Source organism: Mixophyes fleayi, chromosome 11 (assembly GCF_038048845.1).
Source record: "Mixophyes fleayi isolate aMixFle1 chromosome 11, aMixFle1.hap1, whole genome shotgun sequence".
In the NCBI taxonomy this organism is placed as follows: Eukaryota; Metazoa; Chordata; class Amphibia; order Anura; family Limnodynastidae; genus Mixophyes; species Mixophyes fleayi.
The window spans coordinates 25298745-25312254 of NC_134412.1; the positions used below are offsets into that span (position 1 = coordinate 25298745).

General features: G+C 40.0%; 1 long non-coding RNA gene across 1 annotated transcript; it reads left to right on the forward strand.

The window, feature by feature from the left end:
* The first annotated feature begins 10764 nt into the window (after window positions 1-10764).
* LOC142107007 (uncharacterized) lies at window positions 10765-13126 on the forward strand. Its single transcript, XR_012679842.1, has 3 exons — window positions 10765-10846; window positions 11375-11490; window positions 12518-13126. It is a non-coding gene; the product is annotated as an uncharacterized LOC142107007 (long non-coding RNA).
* The last annotated feature ends 384 nt before the right edge of the window (window positions 13127-13510 follow it).

A 13510-nucleotide genomic window follows, 5' to 3' on the forward strand; every position in this document is an offset into this window, starting at 1 on the left:
TAAGTCACAGGTTGAACTCTACATAAGCCCCTTATTGTGTCTTGTTTGTTGTGCTTTCAAAAGTCAGGACAAGCACGCCTTAAATCTCTATTAGGACGTCCCTGCACTGCTCTGTTGGCCCTCATTTAGCTTTTATCTAAAGGAATGTAAGTAGTGCTGTCTTTATTGTTGTATTTATGTTGTATTTATATAATGTGACATCCCGTCATAAATTATATCCAACAAGTAATGTTGGTTTCACTAGCATGAACAGATATCTACTATAGGGCTTAAATAAACGATATTCAGAAAAAGAAACACGAGATGCAGACAACAGCAACACCCAAGAAAGAAAATGTCAAAGCAATGCAAAAAATGTTTAGGATGATTCACTGTTAAAGAATTATAATGAAAAGTGTAAATAAAGTTTCAATAATATTTTCCAGGTTTGTCAAATACAATTGCAACAAAAATGTAAAAAATGGTAAAATGCAAGAAGATACTTAACAGTTTATTTCAGCCTATCAGGTTAGGCAATAATCTATCAAGCTCAGAAAATGTAGAAAAAGAATATAAACACCTAAATTACGCTGCTAAGGCAGTAATACCCATGCATGAAAGATCTGATAAAGCCCCATCTATAACCAAGTGGTTTAAAAGGATCGGCTTTTCTAAGATTATCGAAGACCAAGATAGATATGCAGGATTTATGTCATTGTCAACCTAGTTTAGTTCGCTGAAGTTCAAAGAATCAGACACGTATAAAACATATTTAGACACACCCATGACTTCACACTTAAAATACCCAACTATTTAATTCAATAATTTGTACTAATTCAATAATTTGTACTAAGCTCTCATGTAATGTAATACTTGATAATAGATTAGAGGATCTACTATATGTTGTCTAAGATTTTCTCTTTTTTTTCTCTTTAAATAATAAACTAGATGAGCAGGTTTCCAAAATATAATATTTCTATAGTTTATTATTAAAATTATATTATACATAGATACAGCCATACTGGACGAAGCAGACATACGCCCAGGGTCTCAAATGCCAATTGGCCCTCTATATTTGATTAAGTCATACTTTTATAGAGATGTTACTCCTTATTACTTTAAAACATACCTTCCCAGCTTACATCACTGCTGGCACTCTTAAGCTGGGTACACACTACACTGTTTTCATCCAATAATCAGCTCAAACAGCCGACATACGACCGCTCGTTCAAAATATCGGGTCAGTGTGTGCAGTGACACGATGGTCAAAAGTCTGTCCAAATGGACGATTATCGCCTCATTTGGTTGGTCGTACCAATTTAATATTTTCGGTCCGATCTCGTTTCCGCTGTGTAGTGTGTATAAATTTCCGACCGATCCACAACAGTGAGTACGAAATTACAGTCATTGCTCACGACAACATGGCTGTAAAAAGTCGCTAAAGAGACGTTCACTCTTCCCTTTATCGTCCTAAACAAGGCTAGTGTGTATGCAGTCCATGGACCGAGCGATCGGATCATCGATCGCATGTAAAATCGCTCTGCATAAAAAGTTGGTCGAAATTTCTGTAGTGTGTACCCAGCTTAAGTCTCTACCATTAAAGTGAAATGTTCTTGGAGGGCCTTTCGGAAGGGTCATCCTAACCTTATGTGGAGCCAATATATCTTTGGCCTTATCCAGATATTGTGAAATAATGGAACATTACTAAAAACATGTCTCTTGTTATGTAATATGTGTTTTTCCGTTCTCTTAAAAGCACAAACACAACATTCAAGTTCATTGGTTCATTCTACTGAACTAATTGGTAATATAGGGTTTTTGTTAATTATTACTTCAACAGTTCCCTTCTCCTTAACCTACTGCCTTCCCTTTACATCCCTCGAGAAACATTTAGTTGTTGTTCCCCACGCCCCCCCTTATATCTTAGATGTATACATTCCTCTTATCATAAAATGTGGAATATTTAATTAACACTGCTATAATTTGCCACTAATGATGTTACTGAATGTTTATTAATTTGTAAAAGGCATGTTTATTTGTTTCTAATGAACACTAAAAAATAAATGCATAACAAAAAAAACCAAAACATATAATTGAGGTCAGGACTGGTATTAGATAACATAGCTTCCAGCAAAGCATTATGTGTATGCAAAGAAGGAGTTACTGTATGTTGATGTATGCTTCAGAGACCTATCTTTTGTCCCCTTTCTTTAAAACTTTATTTAGAGATGCCTGGTGTCACAGACAGCAAGTAAACCATACTCCTTTAGCTATAAATTTCTCCATAGGGGAAGTACATCAAAACAATTCTTTCCTTACTCCATGTTTGTGGACACCTCTGTACAAATTTGTAACCAGTGGAACCAGCCAAATTAAATGTGTCATCAATATATACCATCTCCATAGTGAAGCAATATCTTCCTATAGAATCCATATAACAATCATGTTTCCTATGCACTTTATATCATACGTCTGCTATGTTTTAGGAGAGAGTTACACTATTTATAACACTCACAATTAGAAGATGTTTTGTACAGAAGGCTTCAAAATGGCTGTAAAACAATAGCATTTCAGCGCACTTCTTTCAGTGGTGTGACCGAGAAAGGAGTGTTGAGGTAAGGAAGACTGCATAAAAGTAATGAAATTATATTAGAAATTGTCAGTTCTTGGGACTCAGTCTTCTACTGGTGAATTGTCAATGCCACTTAAAATTCCCCAGACAGCAGATTATGCAAAAAAGTATGCAAATATACTATGACCATTTCAGTGTTGATTTATGTTTTTAAAAAAATCTTTTACATTTATATTTTCTGTATGTCAATTTGCTATCATCATTTTTATTTAATAAGCATTGTGACTTGTTGTCATATTAAACCCCATTTAATAGTGTTCTTTTTTTTATTTTTTATTATTATTATTATTATTATTATTATCGTAGATTTGTAAGGTACCACAGTGCTCTGCAGTGCCGTACAGTAGGAAAAACAGCACATACATAAAACAGTGACATACAAGGTAGACAAAATAAGCGCAGACATGAAAACAAAGGGTATGAAGGACTCTGTTTATTAGAGAGCATACATTCTAAGTGGAAGAGGGCACAGCTGAATCAAGAGGAGTGGTTCAGAGTGGAGCAGGCGGGGACAGGCAGAGTGTCAGCGGGGATGCAGCAGACGGGGACAGGCAGAGAGTGTCAGCGGGGATCCAGCAGGCGGGGAAAGGCAGAGTGTCAGCGGGGATGCAGCAGATGGGGACAGGCAGAGAAGTGTCAGCGGGGATGCAGCAGACGGGGAAAGGCAGAGTGTCAGCGGGGATCCAGCAGGCGGGGACAGGCAGAGAAGTGTCAGCGGGGATGCAGCAGACGGGGACAGGCAGAGAGTGTCAGCGGGGATGCAGCAGACGGGGACAGGCAGAGAGTGTCAGCAAGGATGCAGCAGACGGGGACAGGCAGAGGGTGTCAGCGGGGATCCAGTAGGCAGGGACAGGCAGAGTGTCAGCGGGGATCCAGCAGGTGGGGACAGGCAGAGTGTCAGCGGGGATCCAGCAGGTGGGGACAGGCAGAGTGTCAGCGGGGATCCAGCAGGCGGGGACAGGCAGAGTGTCAGCGGGTATCCAGCAGGCGGGGACAGGCAGAGAGTGTCAGCAGGGATCCAGGAGAAGGGGGGCAGAGGTACAGTGGCAGCGATTGCAGGGAGAGTGTGCTGCCCGGCTGCTCCGATCACAATCAGAGCAGCCGGCCATTACACACTCCCTGCCTTTTTTTGACAGCTACCGTAAAAAAATTTTTACAAATTTCAGGGCCAAAAGTAAAGTGCGTCTAATACATGGGAGCGCCTTATACATGGGGAAATACGGTATATTAGTTTGAGTGTTATAGGTCACCTCTAAAAAAGATGGATTTTCAAAGCGCGCCTAAAGATTTCCATGCTGTGGGAAATTCTGATTGAGGCTGGTAGTGGGAAGCAGCACGGGAGAAGTCTTGAAGGCAGGAGTGAGAGGTGGTTACCAGAGAAGAGAAAGGTCAGAGGTAGATCTAAGAGGGTGGGAGGGAGAGTATCTTGATATAAGATTTTAGATGTATACATGGGTAGTGTTGTTGAGGGCTTTGTAGGTAAGGGTGAGTAATTTGAATTTGATTCTGGGGGACACAGAGAGCCAGTGTAGGGATGCAGCAAATGTGGAGCGGTGAGAGAGGAGGATCAGCTTTGCAGCTGCATTTAGGATGGATTGAAGTGTGGATATATGGGTGTTAGGAATGCCAGATAGCAGGAGGTTGCAATAGTCAAAACGGGAGATGATTGGAGAAAACTCCAAAGAGTTTTGGAACCATGTTGAGTAAGAAAATGGCGTATTCTGGATATGTTTTTAAGGTGGAGTCGACAGGACTGGGAGAGAGTCTGGATGTGAGGAATATAGTAGAGGGTGGAGTCAAGTGTGACACCAAGGAAGCAGACTTGGGAAACTGACGAAATTGTGGTGTTATTGACAGTGAGAGAGATTTGAGGGCAGGTGATGACTCTGGCAGGAGGGAAGATAACAAGCTCTGTTTTGGACATGTTGAGCTTTAGGTGGCACTGGGACATCCATGTGGTGATAGCAGAAAGACAGTTGGTTACACGATAGTACAGAAGGAGAGAGGTTTAGAGAAGAGATATAGATTTGGGTGTCATCAGCATAGAAGTGGTAATGGAAACCAAATGAGCGAATTAGTGTCCCAAGAGAAGAGGTGTTTAATGAAAAAAGTAAAGGGCCAAGAACAGAGCCTTGTGGGACCCCAACGTATAGTGGGAGTGGAAGGCAGGATATGCCAGAGGTAAAAACACTAAAGGAGCAGTTCGATAGGTAGGAAGTAAACCAGGAAAAAAGTGTGTCACAAAGGCCAATGGAGTGAAGGGTGTATAGGACAAGGGTAATCAACAGTGTCAAAGGCAGTTTTAAGTTCTTAAAGAATTCATGTGTTACATGGGCTTGGTTTTCTTATGCAACATTTATGCTAGGAATTACTTGTTTTACAGTATCTCTACTTAACTTAAATTGTGATTGAAATTTGACATAAGTCAGTGACTAACTGAATACTTTGCAATATAAATTGATTGAGCAACTTCCACTGCTGTACTTTGCAATAGTGTCAGCACTTGAACTAAATCATAGTGGTGGAAGGACATTGGGCCTGATATGAGTTGGACACATGAGCATGGTGAGACCCCACTTTGAGTCTAACCACTAGCTGTAATGAACTACATTTTATGAATGTACTCCGTGTGAGGTCTCACCAGAACTAACCAATACAGAGTGGCTGCCAGGGTAGTAGCGATGAAGGTGTGACCACCCAAGGCTCAAACCCATGAGACAACTGGGGCCTGCTATGTGCCCATAGGTCAGATTCTAGGTGCATATAAATGTAGTGCTGCCACAGTACTAAGACAGTACTAAGCTATAGGAATGGAGAGAGGGGGGCTGCCTATACTAAGCTATAGGGATGGAGAGAGGGGGGCCTGCCTATACTAAGCTATAGGGATGGAGAAAGGGGGGACTGCCTATACTAAGCTATAGGGATGGAGGGAGGGGGGGCATGCCTATACTAAACTATAGGGATGGAGAGAGGGGGGCTGACTATACTAAACTATAGGGATGGTAAGAGGGGGGCTGCCTATACTAAACTATAGGGGGGCTGTCTATGCTAAACTATAAGGGGGGCTATAATGTGTGAGTAAATGGGGGGGCTGTCTTAATAGTACATGGGTGGAAGGTAGACTATTAATTTAATGGTGGAGTTTAGGTGAGGGCTAATTATTTAATGGATGCTATTTTATTTGTGGGGTGATAGTGGAGCAATTTAATTTATTGGTGGGGCCTATTAAATTAGGATTGGGTGAAGGGAGATTTAATTTAATACTGGGGTGGTTTGGGTCTATTATTGAATGTGGGGCTGAGTTTGGGAGGATGGTCGTGGGAAATGGTTATATTAAAAGTAAATGTTATTAATTTATTGCTGGGGCTGTTTAAAGGGAGGGTACTAGGTATTAAATGGGAATGCTATTAATTCAATGTTGGGATTGGTTGGAGGGAAATAGATCTATTTATCAAATGTGAGTACTAATATTTTAATGTTGGGCCTGGAGAGAGGCCTAATTATTAAATGTGGGCGCTATTGATTTAATGCCGAGGATGGTTGGAATTTTCTAAATTTTACCTACCCATTTTTTTTCCAATAGGGCCTCTAAGGATCCAGATAAGCAGCAGGTGATCTAAAGACACCAGCAGCCACAGGTGGTGAAAGTGACAAGACAGGTAGGAGAGAGCAGGACAGTCTGCCAACTGTCGTGAATCTGGTGGGGCAGTTCCAAATTTGGGTGACTCTCTTGCTTAGTCAGGAATTGGTCCGACTACAAGGAGATTTGGGAGCTATGTCCCGCTTCACACTGTATTGCTTGTGAAGGAAGAACTGCGTGCAACTAACAGTAGTGCACACAGTATTGCCTGTGTATTTGTCTAAAATTTGTCTAAAATTATAACACCCTGTCTTAATTTCACCAGGCCCCCCAACACCTTCTTTTCAGCACTACATGGTATTAGGTGGGCCCCAGACATTGGTTTTCCCGGTGGGCCCATCATGCCGCAGTCCGACACTGGATAGCATGTGGGTAGGATGTTTGCTGCAATTCTGTGATCAGAAAATTGCTTGTAGAGGGTTGGACATGGTGACAGAGGCTATGTTTATTGCAATAGCTATGATTTTACTGCAGTTTATTCAGAAATCAATCTGCTAGAATTGTGTGCTGATCAATTGGGTGTGAGAGACTGAAAAGTAGACAAGCAGTGACTACTGGTTGTTGTAATAGTATTTTATAGATCTTATAGATATCTGAACTATTTAGTGGAGAAAAAGCAGGGTGCTGTGTGACTTTGAGTAGCACACCACCAAAAAACAAATATATTTCTTGCTTTAAAATCCCAAGTGTTTAAATCTGAAATCTGTTTATCTGTATTACCCAATATAGTTTTATTACTGTGTTTGTACCCAATTGTAAAGCGCTGCGGAATTTGCTGGTGCTATATAAATAAGTGATGATGATGATGATGATGATGAAGGTAGGTGGTGCCTATCTCTACTTACTGTGGTGTCACAAAGACTACAGATGCTTTGATAAATGTTGTCTGGGTTTGGCTAAAAGTATTTCCACATGTAAGAGGTAGATTTTTTGGTCTATTTGCCATGTATGATAATGCACTTATCATGGGCATGAGGTGGTACTACTGATGACTGACTTACTTGGACACAAACATCATTCTCCTCATTATCTTCTTCAAGTACAACACATTGTAACATTTTCATATCCACAATTATCCCCCTTGATTCCTCTTGCAAACGCAGCAGCTGTAACGCGCAAGCATGTCTGCTGGGAATCATGGATTGCATTAGGGGAGTTAGTTTAAATTTGAAAATTGTATTCTGGACTACATATTAATAATGCAATAAAGCGCACACATTTTTGTTAGTTGCTATCATATCATACACTGTTGTGATCTCATCTAATTTATTAATACTAATGTTTCATTGTGTATAAAATCATATTTTATGTAACTCTTTAATAGCGGGAGCCTAAGGGGAAATGTGTAACCAGTACCTGGTGGGTGACTGGGGGGATGAGCAGTTGGTCACATTCACAGTTGCCATGGAGAGACCCAAGCCTCAAAAACAAAGAACCGACGAGCTGACATATAGTGAACTGTGTTATTGGACTGTCCTTGGACTTTGACCTAAAGGAAAGTGACCATAGTAACTGTGACTGAAACTCCTATTATATAATTGACCCCCTGTATCCTCTTGTGCATAAATAAATCAGCTCTGCCTTTTAGACAGCAGAGCATTCTTATAGAAGCTTCCTGCTGCTACTAGCCGTAATTTAGCACTATATTGGCGGTACTTTTGAACTTACTTTCTCTTGCGAAATAATCTTTTTGTGCTTTGGAACCACAACCTGACTGAACTTTCACTGATTTACTTTTAATAACTTCCATCAAGAGATTGACATAAGTTGTTTGCATTTGGATCGCCCTTTCTTACACTTTCTACCCACATGGGGGTATATTTACTAAACTGCGGGTATGAAAAAGTGGATCAGATTCTAGCTGTCATTCTGTAGAATGCACCAAATAAATGAAAGCTAGAATCTGATTGGTTGCTATAAAGATCTCCACTTTTTCAAACCCGCAGTTTAGTAAATATACCCCATAGACTTTTTACTCAGAGAGGTTGAAAAAGTATTACTACTGACAGTACTAGTACTGGGATGCTCCTGATCTGTAGACTGAGCCATGATTGGCAACAGGAGTAAAGCTACTTGAAGTGGAGTCACACCATGTGAATGCCCAATGAGATAGGGAAAGCAGGCACTGTTACCTTACAGTGTAGACGCTGCTCCACAATATCATTCAAATTAATACAATTGGTTCTTTAAAGAAAATGTTTTGCTTTATTTGGTTTGTGGTGTTAAATACAGCTCCCTGTCTTTTGGTCGCTTACTAGTACAGACGTGATAGGGTCCCTCACACAATTGCTTTCACAGTCAAACTTGGGTTTTATGATCAAGAGATATTTTTGGGGGTAGTGTGCTGCTTAAAGTCAAACACAGACGAGCAACTCTCTGTTTCTCTGACTCCACTAATTCACTGGTTCCACTAATTCACATTCGAATTGTTGACCTAATAATACTGTCTACATGTCAATTGTCGAACTAATAATATTGTCGATGTCATTATTGTTGACTTTCCAACCCTATCTATATTATGTGTCGACCATATAAGTGTCGATCATGTAACTGTCGAACATATGTATCCCACCCAGCAAGAGATAGTAACGAGGTAGAATTCCACACTTTATATGCTTCAGCAATTTTCTCAAATCATTTCAGTTTTTGGGTGACTTCATTAGAAAATAGGCTGTAAATGACTGTAAATGAATATTAATGCTATAGTAATGTAGGAACAAAAACAGCTCAAAATCACATGATTTTACCTATTTTTCACAATTTTTAATTAAATTCAGACCCAAAACCAAAACATATGAGAATTTTTGGCCAAAACCAAAACACAAAGATGGTTTTAGAACCAAAACCAAAACCAGAACACAGGGATCTGTGAACAGCAGTGACAGGTGATATCTCCCAACTTTCAAACCTGTTGGACAAAGCTGTCCCGATCGGATGGCGGGACAGAGATCTCAAATTGGTACTGTCCTGCCTAAATCGGGATGGTTGGGAGGTATGGGTATAACGTGGCAGATGGTTGGCATCCCAAAAGTAGTATAAGGAAGGATTGTACAGGCCCGGTGGTATGGTAGAGAGGTAAAGGTCCCCCCAGTAGTGTTGAAATAAAATAAGTAAGCCAGGGCCAAAACTGCATAAACTTGTGGGTTTATTCTCCTTGCTTGTGGCATAAGACTTTACCACAGCAGCAGATAAGTAGCAGCAGTGTAGAGAAGTAATAGCTCAATACTATTGGCTTAATATAAGTATCCAGAAGGAATGAATTAGTCCTATTGATCACAATATCACTCACAGTTCCTAGTGTTCCAATGACAGAGTTCCCATAAATGCCGATATATCAGCATAAATAAAAGAATGTTCATCTGAATAAGAAGTCTTCTCTCTTCTCAATAACACCTACAGAAAGTTCTTTTACTGAAAATCGTCCGCAACTGATGCATAATTGATTGAGCTCAAATCATCACATGAGAGAGAAAGAAAAAAGAACATGGATTTCAATTAAAACACACGTTTTATTGTGCTGTCATTAACCAAACGGGCATACAATGTACATATAATAATCACAATTCTTCAAACAGGTAAAGTTAAATTTGTAAAATATTAATAACAGTAAAAATTATTCAATGTGTATTCAGCCCGTCTCCGAAAAGGCAACAGCCACCATTGGAGCACTTGAAAATCTCAGAAACACTGATTTAGAACCAATATCCTCCCCTTCCATGCACCCAAGATGAGCAGGGCTTAAGTTGCATTAATTGAATGGGCAGCAATATCACTAGGGTTGGAGGAGGAAAGTTATAATAAAGAGCAGATTGGTTTCTGAGCTACATATTGGGATGTATGCAGGTGAGAATCCTAAAAAATGGAATAGGCCACAAGTAACACAGTAAAAATATGTACTATACAGTGTTTCTTAAACCTGGTCCTCAGGGCCCCTAACAGTACAGGTTTTGCATGTCTCCTTGCTTTAGCACAGGTGTAATCATTACTGACTGACACAGTGTAACAGATCCACAGGTGGTATAATTATTTCCCTTGTCATCTGGAAAACCTGCACTGTTAGGGGTCCTGAGGACTGGAGTTGAGAAACACTGCTCTATACAATGTATGATAGTTTATTTTACAGGATTTGAATGATCCGTACCTCCCAACTGTCCCTATTTTGAGGGACATCCTGATTTGCAGCCTGCAAAAAAGATGGGGCTTGGTGGATTTTACACAAATGTAATCATTTGTGAACAGAGTGTGGGCCGAACGTGGGCGGTGCTTATTTTGTCCTGATTAGTCATGATTCTAAATTGTGTGAGGTATGATGTACTCAATTTAACTCTTACTTCTAACACTTTCTCTTAATAGAATGCACATAGAAATTATAGGTATTTTGCTGTGTAGGATAAAGCTGCTTTATCCTGTCTACTAAGGAAGTGGTTTCTTATCAATGTGAAAGCCTAATTAGGTGCTTACCCTTTTACTGTGCTATAAGAAAATAGTTATTATGATTTGAGGTCAAGAATACCATGTACGTGAGGTGACATTCTGGGGTCTCGAGATTAGATTCTATCCAGGATTCTACTCTGGTGTTACTTCCTCTCTGAGCAGTAAGTGAGGGGCAGAGAGGGGGGCAGTGGTGGAAGAGGGGGCAGCTGGAGACTCAGTGTGGGAAGTGAAGGCAGGGGAGAAAGGGTATCCCGATCTAGAAACCTTTTTGAAGGGAGCCATTTAAAAATTGCTATTGTGCCCAGAAAGTTATTATTTACAGGGTAGCAAGCAAGTTCTTCATCTGTACATCATGTCCTAACAATGCTCTTCGAAAGGAAAAGTTATACACTCTTTAACAAAAATGCTTATTTGCCTAGAATTCAGATTCTTGAGAAGCTTCAGTTACCAGGATTCATAGGAATAGATTTCATTAGAAAAGCCCAATCAGCTACCATTAGACAGTCCTTTATGCAGAGTAACAGGCTCCAGCACTTATATTCTGGGTTGCAGAGAGCATTTACTGGGAGGCAGAATATTTTCTTATGGAGGTGAGGCCTGCGGGCATTCACTAGAATGTGTGGTAAGGACATACTTCAGCCAGTCTGCACAATCTGCCATACACCCCACTATCCACCATCTAACCCCAGGATACGAGCTGTTTCAAAATATTCTGCTACCTATCTGCTGCGATGACTTATTCACTGACTTGAGCCAGACAGTGGGAGATATGAAAACATCAGTACAAGTGGAAGAAGCGGCGCTGGTGAGTTAACACAGCTACTACATATTTACTTCAATACTAAAGCCACCCCTGAGGATGGGCCGCTGCTCATGAGCCAGTGCTGTGTGCTTGCCCCCAGAGGGGATATCCACTAGCGGCAAGTATGGTTATGTATAAATTATCAGATAATTAGATTTATCAGAGCAGATAATGACATTTACTGATCACTCATGTAAGTGAGTTTCATGTAGAATTAAGAGCAAATTTGAACTGTTTGCTCATTTTTGTTGAATGTTTTTTTAAACTTTATTTACATTTACTACATCCCCTCCCGTCCCAGTAATGGTACCTCAGGAGTCCCTCTTATTGTTCACCCATCATGTACTCTATAAAGCAGGGTCCTGGTGTCACATATAACTGGCACCTTTACTGATCACCTCCAGCTACTTGTCTCCCCACAGTAGGAAATACATAACCTAATGTCATTAACTGAAAGCCTCAGACCCTCTATGTCATATCTCCCCTGCTATGGAGAGGGGAGGGACCATCACCAAAGGAGTATTATTGGGAAAGGAGGAGATTCATTAAACTACTTAAATAATATTAATATTCTTGTAATGCCAATAACAGTGTATTGTGTGATGGGGAGCAGTGTTTTATTTGGACATCATTATTTTAGTTATATTTTAATAATGTCAATTACAGGGATAAATACTATAGGCCTGGCCATTGTGTCTTTGTGAGGTAAAACACATTTTCTTTTAATAACAGCAATCTTCTAATAGTCATGGATCTAATTAACAGTACATTTGGATGTCTAGAAATAAACTTAAAAGTGTGTCAGATAAATAATATATATTAAATGACAGGATGTGATAGGAGTTGAATGAAAGTAAATGAGAAGAAAATAAATCCTTGGAGACAGAGGACTATATGGACAGATGTGCGATAAATAGCCTGTGGACTCTGCCTCTATATGGAATGTTGAGCTGAGTGAGGTCATGATGTGACATCATAATGGTAACTGCTGATATCACTGCTTCAAGACTCCAACCTCTGTCACACACAGCCAGGACACTGACCCAGCACCAGCAGACATCACCAGCTCTCCTGCACAGACTGACGACATCCTCTGCACCTCGCCATCCTCTGACATGTATGTCATCATAAACCTGTGGATGTGCCTGCATTAGGTAAGTATATTGTCCAAAAATGTATACCTCACTTGGATGTGCCTGCAGACTTGGAGCTTGACTACCCTAAAAAAATGACCTTGAGCTTGTTTGGACATTCTAAGATTTGTGGTTCTAGCAGGGTGCTACTACTATATGCGATTCTAAAAAGGGGATGGTCGTCCGATTCAGCAAATTGCGCATCTTTGTGAGAAATACAAATTGGGCAACAAACATTTCATTTTAACTTTGTACATGAATATTTCATTAAGGCTCAGTAATTTAATTCTGCATAGTCCCTTAATGCCCAGAGGGAAGGGCAGTCCTTGCAGCCATGGTTCCCCAGAGGTTTCCTCCACAGGGGTTTTTTCCTCTCCTGAGAGCTGAAGGATGACTCCTAGTGAGTCCAGGGGTATCCGCTATCTTGGTTCTCTTATAGAACAAGTTTGTAAGAGCCATAGGCCAATCTGTAACCATATTTTCCTATTTTATTATGCAGAATAACAAATGTACATTTTAATTTATAAAAAACCTTAATAAATATATTTTAAAATATACTTTGCTTGTTCTTCATTTGTTTTTTTTAATAAATACTCCTGAAATGGGAAGAGAAGTGGTGTGTGAGATAATGACTGGGGGCAGAGATGGTAATGGAGGGCAGTACAGGAGTTGCTGAAAGAATGAAAATTTAGCTTATTAAAAGTAAACCACAGGTATAGAGAAGATAAAGGTATTAAAATGATTTAAATTACATTTATTCATAAGAAATATACATAAAAGAGATATGTGGTCAAAAAGAGGTAAACAGATCTGTGTGTAAATGAAAGATACATCAATGTCACATACAGCTGCTGCTTTTATCCACCTGTTTCCTGTCTGCTTGGAGTGAC